The 12,026-nt window shown below is 49.7% G+C and overlaps 1 protein-coding gene across 17 annotated transcripts in view; it reads right to left on the reverse strand.

The window, feature by feature from the left end:
* LOC135911416 (uncharacterized) overlaps positions 1–12,026 on the reverse strand; it is a 989,518-nt gene that overhangs the window by 619,838 nt on the left and 357,654 nt on the right. The window lies entirely within an intron of this gene.

The following is a 12,026-nucleotide window of genomic DNA, read 5'->3' on the forward strand; positions in this document are numbered from 1 at the left end:
TTGGACAAGTGGCTGACGCAGGCCCAACTAACTAATGAAGCGAATTCCCTGCGTATATTCGGCTCCATACCTGTGAAATGCCTTAAATCGCATTGTTAATGCGACTTCATCCAGCTTGCAGGTATCCAGTTTCAAATAAAAGGTATTGGTTGACCCCGAAGGCTGTGCAGTCTAATACAGCGTCCCAAAGCGCTAGCTATCACAAGAAAGGAGTCCGAGAACCCGGCACGTGACAAGCGCACCTGAGGGTATAAACTGCCACTTCGGAACCAGAGAAGCATGGTGTGCGATTGTGGCCCAATGGTTAGCGCATTGGACTGCTTTGCTAGAAGCCAGAGGCTCGATCACACCCGTAGTGCATTTAATTATATTCTTACAGGCAGATTTCACCCACCTTGGAGGTATCCAACAGAAAACTGGAGGTGCCCATGTGAGCGCGTCACAGTGAACATGAAATCAAAAGTTTTGTAAGAGGTGCAGAAACATTGCTTTGTAAGTGAGTGTGCAAGGACGAATGCGCGCGCAGCTGTCGAGACATCAGAAGATATGCTATCACATACTTGTATGAATGAATGTGTTATGTTTAGAGGCGCAAGGGCCAATATCCCTTTACTTAGTTAGTTAGTTAGTTACTTAGTTAGTTAGTTAGTTAGTTAGTTAGTTAGTTAGTTAGTTAGTTAGTTAGTTAGTTAGTTAGTTAGTTAGTTAGTTAGTTAGTTAGTTAGTTAGTTAGTTAGTTAGTTAGTTAGTTAGTTAGTTAGTTAGTTAGTTAGTTAGTTAGTTAGTTAGTTAGTTAGTTAGTTAGTTAGTTAGTTAGGTTATTGTTGCGACAACTGACCACCAGTAACGCTAAGTTCAATGTCGCCCATTGATGTTGCAGTGTTTACGGCCAGCATGTGGCGCGATCTAACTTTATGGATAGTGCAGTATCGATAATAGTATCGATAGCACGCTAACTATGATGACACAGTGACCCGAAAGCCGCTGAAAGGCGACATCGCGCGCATTGTTCTGCGCATGAATATTTTGGCAAATGTCCGATATCGTGTGCTTGTGCATGTTTGGTGACCCCTTATCTAATGAGTGATGGTATTTGACTGACATTATACTTACCGTTACCTGCCACGAACCTGTCTTTTTATTGTGCAGTTTTTCGTGCCAGAACCATGATATGATTATAAGGCACTGCGCCTTGGAGGACTTTGTCCTCCTGTGCCTCTTTAACGTGCACGCAATGCATGGTCCACGAGCATTTTCGCCTATCGCTTCCACCTAAACGCGACCACCGTGGCCAGGATTCAATCCCGAGCCCTCAGGCATAGCAGCGCAGTACCAAAGCAACTACGCCACCAAGACGGGAGAACTTCCATTCTTTAGACAAAAGTGCGGGGACAGTGGCAGCCTGTGCATCGTTGATGAGAAGCACGTGTGAATTATACTTCGTCGGGGAAAGCCAAAGTAAAACAACGGTGCAAGTTTGACAAATACGTTTCTATAGTTATCTGCATGGTGCATTCTAAACAAAAATTTAGGTTCTTCCACAAAGTTTTGATGACTGACGTCTAAATTAATTGAAATCATTAGTTCGCTTTTTGATCCCTTCTAACATTCACCTAATGAACAACATTTGATGCTGAGTTAACACTCAGTGTGACCTCTGTCTCTCTACTTTCTTCCTTTGCACTATAACTATAACGCAGTTTGATCACGGGTTCGATAACGCGTACGTGCCCACGTTGGTATAAACGAAGGCCGCATCAAGTCACTGCCTTTGCGTTCGCAGCGCTCTTTCCCTGTGCACCTGGCGTGCTGGGCGTCGTGTAGGACAAATGTGCTATGCACCTTTCCGCACACTGTTCTGTTGGCAACCATGAGCCCTAGAAAAAATAGCGTGCAGCAAGCATTATTTCTCGGTGGTGCTCACAAAGCTACATGTTTCTGCTGGAGCATACCTGTACATGCCACACAAGCGCATGTCATTAACGGAAACATGGCTCCAGTCACCCAATGGCAGCGGCTGCAACCCCTTTTGACGAATTGGAGAAGCGAAACTCTATTGCGCGTGCTACACCGCGTGACTAGAAGGCAGATAATGCATATTTCTAGACTCATTAACAAAGAGTATCATGGCATATAAGCCGTCATTTGCCGGCCGATTGGCAAGAACTACTAGGATGGATGTTCACCTGCGCTACATGCCACATTTTAGATTATGCTAATTGCGTGCTAGCGAATGGTCAGTGGCATAATCGCCAAACGTGCCCGTTACTTCAGAACGTGCAAGTTCAATAAAAGGACAATGTTGCCGAAGCAGGTACTCAGGGATCGAATGCAGCCCTGCCGTCTTGCCCTACTTAGTTACTTATGGTCCATGCAAGTCACGCGAAATGACAGGACGCTATAACTTGAGTTCTTCTGCGGCATTGAAGACATCAAGATGTTTGCAATTTATGGCATTGATCCAAAGTGTCGCAATTTCAAAATACGAACTAATTGCTACATACTTTGCCCATAGGCGACTACTGTTCATTCAATAACGAAGACAAGGAAGCAACACAGCACATCAGTCTATCGTTGCAGTTTGTTGTGGATGGAATATCTATACTTCACCAATCGAGCGTTACAGAGTGAGAAAATGGTTAAGATCAAATGTAACATGAGCGGGGCTGTTTTTGTTTCATGGTCCTGGAAAGTAGCTTTAAGAAAGTAACTGTCTTGTACGGTGGTTATCACTAATAGCAGTGTGTGGCTGTTAACTACGCACTCATTTTAGCCATTTACTGCTGCGTACATCCGAGGATGCAAATATTTCGTACGTATGCCCATTTGAATTCCCTGGAAACCTAATTTTGTTCCCAACAAACTACAAAATGTGAACCAAAATATAGCTGAGTCATATACCAGCTGGCTGCCGGATCTCCATCTCTTTTGACGTATGTATTGCGTCCAAGGCCTGCATCCAAATAGTTTTGGCCATGTTTCGGTTAATCTCGGCTCAGCACGTCGCCTTTTTCTCCAGCGTGTATTTCTGTGTGGGAAATAAATGCCTTCCTAACTCCCTCTCGTAAATGCCCCCAACGGCTGTTGTCGCGTGGCGTAAGAGCCGCTACTTTATTCCGGTATCCCAGCACAGCTGCCCACATTCTATAGAAAAAGAAGTGCCATAAAACCTAGATGCGGCCCGTTCCTGGTTTCATTCTTCTGGCATGGTTTCACTCCTCGAAAAATCCCGGATGTTTTTATAACCCCTTGAAGTTCACTCCCAGTTCTTTCACGTTATGAATCCCGCCTAGGAGGAAGTATTTTGTCGCCATTGGTTCCTGGGTTTCTTTATTTTCCCCATGCAGCACCACAAGGCGTGCTTGGTCGTCACATTACCCCGCGCCTCCTCCTCGTCCTCCTTGCCCTTGTAAACTAGCCCCTGGGCTGCGAGAAGTTTCATCCTTTTTGCACTAGCAGCGGCCACAAAAGGGCCTTGAACGTGCTTCAAAATATGAAATTGCGTCCACCTTCAGCGCAAATAGCGTACGAGCGGAACACTTGGTAGTAAAACGAAGCACCGTAAGCCTTTCTAAATATACATGCGAAAAACATATCATGAGGGAGAGAAACCAAGAAAAGGAAAGACAGAAAGGTGAACCAGAAAGGGATCCGGTTTTCTACCCTACAAGGACAGGGGAAGAAGGGAAGAAAGGAATGGAAAAAGGTATCAATTAAGGAAGAGAGTTAGCACTAAATACCCACCTTCATTCCACGTTCGCACGCTGGCCGTTTGCGCTTCGACGCCCCGCTGCCTGTTCTCGGCGTCCATGCGCTTGAGCGTAACGCACGTTCACGAAGAGAAACCTAACTGTGACTTTCTAAACAGTGTTTGCAAGAACGTCAGTCACAGTCGCAGAACACACTGTGCAACTGATGCAACTAGCAGAGCGTCCACGCTTCAAGGAGACAGATAGGTCGTGTGCACACGTTCGTCACGCCCGCCACGCAGTTGTAGGGAACTGCAGCACATATCTTCATTCGAGTAGGCCATCCATCCGGCGCAAGCGCGCTATTTAGCTAAATCAATGGTTCATATATATATATTGTAATGAAGCAGACGCGCCCCTGTGTATGTGCCGTCTGAAGAGGAAGACGAAGGGCCGTGCCGTGATCTCGAGCGACCCCGTGCTTCGGACAGCCCTTGCAGTGCCTTGTTTTGCCTAGCGTTCCACAACGTCGTGAACGAGAATAAACCTCATCGCATTTGGTGGAGGTTGCTGAGATCCTTCGCCTCGTCCTGGAGCTCCGCACTCGAACCCTGCCAACAAGATCGCCTTCCACTATGCCTGATCCCGCCACCTCGTTGCCCGCCCCACCGGCTGCCACTGTCATCTGCGCCGGCGTCCCTCGTCAGCGCGACCCACCCATTTTCAGTGGGACCGCCGAACACGACGTGGAAGACTGGCTCTCATCGTACGAACGTGTAAGTGCCCATAACCGATGGGATGACCAGTCTAAGCTGACCAACGTGCCGTTCTACCTCGCCGACGTAGCCAAACTTTGGTTCTTCAACCACGAATCAGACTTTACAAGCTGGTCCGCCTTTAAGACTCTGTTTGCCGAAGTGTTTGATCGCCCAGCTGTGCGTACGCTACGCGCTGAACAGCGTCTACGCCAGCGCGCACAGCAGCCTGGAGAAACATTCCCCAGCTACATCGAGGATGTTCTCGATTTGTGCAAGCGGGTCAATCCCAGCATGTCAGAGGATGACAAGATCAAACACATCCTCAAGGGCATCGAGGACAGCGCATTCCAGATGTTGCTGGCCAAAGGCCCAACTAGCGTATCCGTCCTCATTAACCTCTGCCAGAGCTTTGACGAGCTGCGCCGCCAACGTTCCATCGCCCGCCAGAACATCCAGCACGCCGATTCCGTCTCCAGCATCGCGGTTTCTACCGAATTCACCAACTCGACCCTCTCGCAGCATATCAAAGATTTTATCCGTGAAGAGGTGGCCAGGCAGCTCTCGCTGCTGCCTCACAGTGACGCACCTACGGCAGCTTTGCCTCCAACGCTGCAGGAAGCCATCCGAAATCACATATCTGAAGCGCTTCCTGCAGCTCCTACAACCCCCCCACCCAACCCTATGAGTGTGCCGCTGGCCCATACCAACTTTGCCAACCACCCTACGTCGCTGCCGCTCAGTTATGCAGCCGTGGTTGCACGGCCACCTGCGCAGACCGCTTCCTTTCCATCGCCCATGAATCCGGCTTCATTTCAAGTTGCCCGACCGTCACCACACTTTTTTCGTCCCACCGAGACGTGGCGCACTCAAGACAACCGGCCTATCTGCTTCGCCTGCGGCATTGCTGGCCATGTGGCACGCTTCTGTCGCCGCCGCGCCTCAACTGCGTGTACCAGCTTTGACAGGCCCCGCTACGCACCACAATACGCCGCCACGCCTCCATTATCACCGCGACGTCTCGACACTGATCGCCGGTTGGAAACTCGGCGTTCCCCTTCCCCTCGTCGGCGTTCGATTTCGCCCCTGCGTCGTCGAGTTCCCACTGAAGAGGGAAACTGACTGCTGCAGTTCCTGAGGCAAGAACTGCAAATACGTCGATTTTCTCAAGACCTCAATCTTCGCCGCAAAATGTAATTACCGTTTTTGTAGAGGGAGTACCAGCAGTGGCACTAGTCGATACCGGAGCAGCCGTTTCCGTCATTCACGAGGGCCTTTGCCGCAAGCTACGAAAAGTGACTACAGCTCGCTCTGGCCTGGTGCTCGCCACTGCGAGCGCGCAGCGAATCCACCCTTCAGCTGTATGCACGGCCCGTGTCGTCATCAACGACGTTCTGTACATAATCGAGTGTTTCGTGCTACCATCGTGCTCTCACGACCTCATCATTGGTTGGGATTTCCTGTCACGTCATCATGCTGTCATTGACTGTTCACGTGCAGAAGTGTCGCTTTTACCACTATGTGAATCACTGCCGACCAGCTCTCCTCACTTTGCCGACAAACTCACTGTTGATGCCGACACAACCGTACCTCCTGAGTCGTCGATGGCTGTTGTCTTGTCGTCTGATTCCGCATCTGACGCCACCGTAGTGTTCACGCCGTCCGATGTGTTTGCTCAACGCAAGGGCATTGTTCTTCCGTTTGCCGTGCTTACTGTAACCTCTGGCTCAACTGTGATGCTGGTCACCAACTACTACCAGTACCCGATCAGCCTACTGCGTGGAGAGACGGTAGGATACTTTCAAGCGGTCGACTACGTCGACGACTTCGATGTTCCTGCCGCCTCCCTCCGTCACCTTGACGCCATCGCTTCGGTCTCCGGCTCATCACCTTCAGTGGGTTTTGACAAAGCCATCGACCCTGCACTTTCCCCATCTCATCGCCGCCAACTTCTCGCTCTCCTTCACAAGTTTGCCTCTTCTTTCGACTGTCATCAGACGTCACTGGGCCGTGCCACCGGTGTTTCTCACATCATCGACACTGGTTCCCACTCCCCCTTGCGACAGCGCCCGTATCGTGTCTCTGCCGAAGAGCGCCGAATCATCACGGAGCACGTGGACGACATGCTCCAACGTAAAGTCATCCGTCCCTCTCAAAGTCCTTGGTCTTCACCTGTCGTATTGGTGAGGAAAAAAGATGGCTCCATTCGCTTTTGTGTCGACTACAGACGCCTAAACAAGATAACGAGGAAAGACGTTTATCCTCTGCCTCGAATCGATGACGCTCTCGACTGTTTACAAGGCGCAGAATACTTCAGTTCCTTGGATCTGCGCTCCGGGTACTGGCAAGTTCCCATGGCTAAGCCTGACCGTCCGAAAACCGCATTCGTTACACCCGATGGCCTCTACGAATTTAACGTCATGCCCTTCGGGTTGTGCAACGCGCCTGCTACTTTTGAGCGTATGATCGACACCATCCTTCGTGGCCACAAATGGAAGACCTGTTTATGTTACCTCGACGACATCGTCGTCTTCTCAACCGATTTTCCGACGCACCTCGCTCGCCTGCATGACATTCTGACCTGTCTCGCCTCTGCCGGTCTACAGCTTAACCTCAAAAAGTGCCGCTTTGCTGCAAGCAAGCTAACCATATTGGGTCACGTTATCTCAAAAGACGGCGTCCTCCCGGATCCAGACAAGCTCCGCGCTGTTGCAGAGTTCCCAAGGCCCACGTCTATCAAAACCCTCCGAAGTTTTATTGGCTTATGTTCTTATTTTCGTCGCTTCGTACGCAATTTCGCATCCATCATGGCGCCTTTGACAAGTTTACTTTCCGCCAGTAACGGCATAGCAGCATGGTCACCTGAATGTGATGCAGCATTTCAGCAATTGCGCCACTTGTTGACCTCACCACCGATTCTTCGCCACTACGACCCTGATGCTCCCACGGAAGTCCATACTGACGCCAGCGGAGTTGGCCTTGGCGCGGTCTTAGCGCAACGGAAAGCTGGCTATGATGAATACGTCGTCGCTTATGCGAGCCGTACTCTAAAGAAAGCAGAATTAAATTACTCCGTCACAGAAAAGGAGTGTCTAGCGATCATCTGGGCATTAAGCAAGTTTCGCCCATACCTTTACGGCCGTTCTTTCGCCGTTGTTACTGACCACCATGCCCTTTGTTGGCTTTCTTCCTTGAAAGACCCGTCTGGACGCTTGGGACGTTGGGCGCTTCGCTTGCAAGAGTACGACATCCGCGTCATGTACCGCTCTGGTCGCAAGCACTCCGACGCTGATGCGCTCTCTCGCTCCCCACTGACGCCTGATTTGGCGTCGTTGTCAGCTTCCTCGTCCACCCTGTCACCGTTCACCATCCCTGACATGCTCACAGAGCAGCGCAAGGACCCATCCCTTGCAATGTTACTCGACTACCTTGCTGCTCCGTCTGATGTCCCTTCGACACGAGCACTGCGTCGCCAAGCAACCCACTTCTCAGTGCGGGACAACATTCTATATCGCCGAAACTACATGCCCGACGGACGCAAATGGCTCCTCGCTATACCTCGTCATATGCGCTCTGACGTCTGCGCGTCTTTTCACGCTGACCCCCTAAGCGCTCATGCCGGCGTCCTCAAAACTTACACAAGGTTGCGTCAGCGCTATTATTGGAGAGGCATGTACAACTTTGTGCAAAAGTACATTCAGTCTTGCACTACATGCCAACAAAGCAAAACACCTACACAGCGTTTCACAGGACCGTTGCAGCCGCTGCCATGCCCGTCTCGTCCGTTCGACCGCGTCGGCATCGACCTCTACGGCCCGTTTCCATGCAGCGGGCGTGGAAATCGGTGGATTATTGTCGGCGTAGATCACCTTACTCGCTACGCTGAGACTGCAGCACTGCCAGCAGCGACCGCCCGTGACGTTGGTTTTTTCATCCTTCGCAATTTTGTCCTTCGCCACGGTGCTCCCCGAGAATTACTGAGTGATAGGGGCCGTGTCTTCCTGTCGGAGGGCATCCAAGCCCTCCTCGCTGAGTGCAGGATAATTCATCGCAAATCGACCGCGTACCATCCCCAAACCAACGGTCTCACCGAGCGCTTCAATCGCACACTTGGCGACATGTTGCGGATGTATATTTCATCCGACCACTCCAACTGGGACACCGCACTCCCCTTTGTTACGTTCGCGTACAACACCGCGACGCAAGCGACCACCGGCTTTTCCCCCTTTTTCCTTGTGTATGGCCGTGAGCCATCTTGCCCTTTGGACACCATACTGCCGTACCAACCTGACGCTACAGAGTATACTCCGCTTTCCGAAGTCGCCAAATATGCTGAAGATTGCCGTCAGCTGGCACGTGCCCTGACTAGTGAGACTCAAGAACGTCAGAAGACAAGACATGACCGTGCTCATCAACCACCGCCCAACTTTGTTCCTGGTTCACTTGTGTGGCTTTGGATACCAGCCAACATTCCTGGCCTTTCTTCCAAACTCCTGGCGCGTTATCACGGTCCATACCGTATAATCGAGGCCACTTCACCGGTCAACTACATCGTCGAGCCGCTCACCGTGTCACCAGACCTGCGTCATCGTGGGCGAGAGACAGTACATGTCAACCGCCTGAAACCGTACTACGACCCGCTCATCTTCTCCGCGCCCTGAGTCGCCAGGATGGCTACGCTTAGCTCCCGGGGCATTGTAATGAAGCAGACGCGCCCCTGTGTATGTGCCGTCTGAAGAGGAAGACGAAGGGCCGTGCCGTGATCTCGAGCGACCCCGTGCTTCGGACAGCCCTTGCAGTGCCTTGTTTTGCCTAGCGTTCCACAACGTCGTGAACGAGAATAAACCTCATCGCAATATATATATATATATATATATATATATATATATATATATATATATATATATATATATATATATATATATATATATATATATATATATATATATATATATATATATATATATATATATATATATATATATATATATATATATATTTATTTATTTATTGATTTCACGTACTTTCAAGGCCCGAAGGCGTTACGGAAAGGAGTGGAGTCAAAACAAGAAGTAATGCAGTAAAAGTACAAACAAAAAAAGTAATAACAAAAAATAATAACAAAAGGCATTCTGAACGGCGGTCTTGAAGTTAGTAGGGTCGGTGATGAGTGCGATTGAGGCGGGAAACCGATTCCAGTCCGTGCTTGTCCTGGGGATGAATGAGTCACTGTACCGGTTAGTACGGCACAATGGCACCCCGATGTCATTAGTGACAAACTCCTAGTACCAAATATACCCAAGAACATGCATCCAGGTTACAACGACGGCGGACGCAAGAGTAGAGCAGAGAAAATTTTCCGAAGCTTTGGGTCAGACGACAGAGCAACCTTCGTAGACGCGGCTGAATACCCAGACAGAAATAGCTAAGTAGCAGTAATCGTAGATCACACCGAAAAACCCCTTACAAGCGTATCAGTTAATACCAAACATTCCGAGACCGCAGAGGAGGTAGCCATTGCACTAGCATTGGTCTCCACGAATGCTCAGTACATCATTAGCGATTTCAAGCGGCCATTAGAAATTATGCAAAAGTTAGGATCTCCCCTGAGGCATGGCACATCATCAGAGTCAATGAAGCAAAGTCCTCCAATGCAAGGAAGAATGGCAGGCAATAGCTCTGGTTCCCAGCGCATACGACGCCAGACATTTCCGCAGTCAACCTCAACGAGGTAGCAAACCGCGAAGCTCGAGGTCTTACTTGCCGAGCTGAGCAAAGAGTGACTTCCATCGGTTAGGAGAACGCGGAGGAAGAAATCTGGAGAGAAAAAGAAATATTAACAAGATTTAGTGATATTACCAAATGCTATCAAAATCGGAGGCGAGTATTACCACCGCCTCACACTAAACTGAACAGAGCTGAGCCCGTTACTTGGAGGTGACTACAAACAGAAACTTATACGAGTCCCGTGCAACTAAAAACTTTCTACCCCGATATATATGAGAGCGATATGTGCAAGCTATGCAAGTCTGTTAGAGCCACACTTCAACACATGTTGTGGGGATGTGAAATATACCAAAATAAAATGGCAGTCTCCCCAAAAAATCTACGGGCGCGGTGGTCGGCCGTGCTGCTCAGCTCAGAACTCCAAGACGAACTTTGGGCTGTCCAGCGAGCCAAGGAAGCCGCACGGGAGCAGCAGCTCCCAGTGGCCATCTAGGCGGCCCCAGGCCCGGGCCTCCCAATAGCCGGATTCCAAATAAAGTTATCACACACACACACACATATTAGAATGCGTCACAAAATTTGTAAAGTACGACTTGTACAACTTGCAGAAATGATAGCATCTCATTTTAGTTTGAATATGCGAGAAGACGTAGTTAGATTATGGTTCCAGCTGGCAGTTGTTGTGTGAGCAAAACAGCACGCAGGACACAAAAGATCCCGACCAACTAGAGTCCGAGGTAGGAACCTTTCGGGGCAATTTTTGTCGCGAATGACGCACGGTGGAGGGGCGCGGAGGTTGTTTCGACGGACACGCCCACGGAAATCGCATAGCCACGTGGTGCTGTTGGGAGCATAAAATAACGCACTGCGTTGCGTTGCCGTACCCGCGTCCACCAATGACAGTGCAGCGTGACTGGCACGTCACGCTATAGAGCACGAATTAGTCCCCTCAGTGCCACCCGAGATTGCCCTCGGCGCATCTTTGCACCTCTCGGCGGAATAGTTCGGCTGAATATGCCTGCAAAAGGGCACCCGCCGTGCTCATGCGGGCGCTGAAGCATCAGCGCAGGCGCGGGCGTTCGCAGCGCGTCACGTTTTTTTTTTTTTTTTTTCGAGCGGAAATCACGCTATGTGGTTCCAGTTTAATTACCGGTGCGCTGTGAAAGATTGCTCATTTTATGACTTGCTGGCGTTATGATCGCCGTCAGTAGCATTGCAGGCACCGAGCCTCGACGCTGCATGAGAGAGACTGACAGGAAACCATCGGCATTAATCGGCGCTCAGTTAAATATTAGATAACGCTAGTTTACCGATCAGACAAGCGCATGCACAAAGCAATTGAGCGAGAACACTAGTGTTCTAACAATGTGCATGCGCACAACGCTACATCCCAGCAACGGAAGACAGAGCGGTAGCCTTGCTCCGCCACCGGCTGATTGAGCGGAACGTTGACGGTGCCTTCACTTTGCTTCCTACACTGTTAGCCAAATGTACAGCCGTTTGTGTGTATATCTACCACACATCGATAGTCATCATCTGCCTTGCTTGCGTTTCCTTTCTTGAAAATGCAGCGCCCGCTACTTTCCTGTCGAGAATGTTCTCAGGCTCGCAGCGTTCGGATGTGATTTATATGCTTGAATGTTCCTTCTGTAAGAAACAGTATAATGGTGAAACAGGACAATCAACGAACGTCAGTATAAACGGAGATCACGCGGACACAGCTAAAAAGCTTCCAAAAGCCGTCGCTGAGCATTTCAACCAATCAGGTAATAACTTTGATGAACCTAAACTCTACATCTCGCAGTCAAATTTCAGTTCTGAACGAGAAAGAAAATACAGAGAATCATACCTTATC

Source organism: Dermacentor albipictus, chromosome 4 (assembly GCF_038994185.2).
Source record: "Dermacentor albipictus isolate Rhodes 1998 colony chromosome 4, USDA_Dalb.pri_finalv2, whole genome shotgun sequence".
NCBI lineage: Eukaryota > Metazoa > Arthropoda > Arachnida > Ixodida > Ixodidae > Dermacentor > Dermacentor albipictus.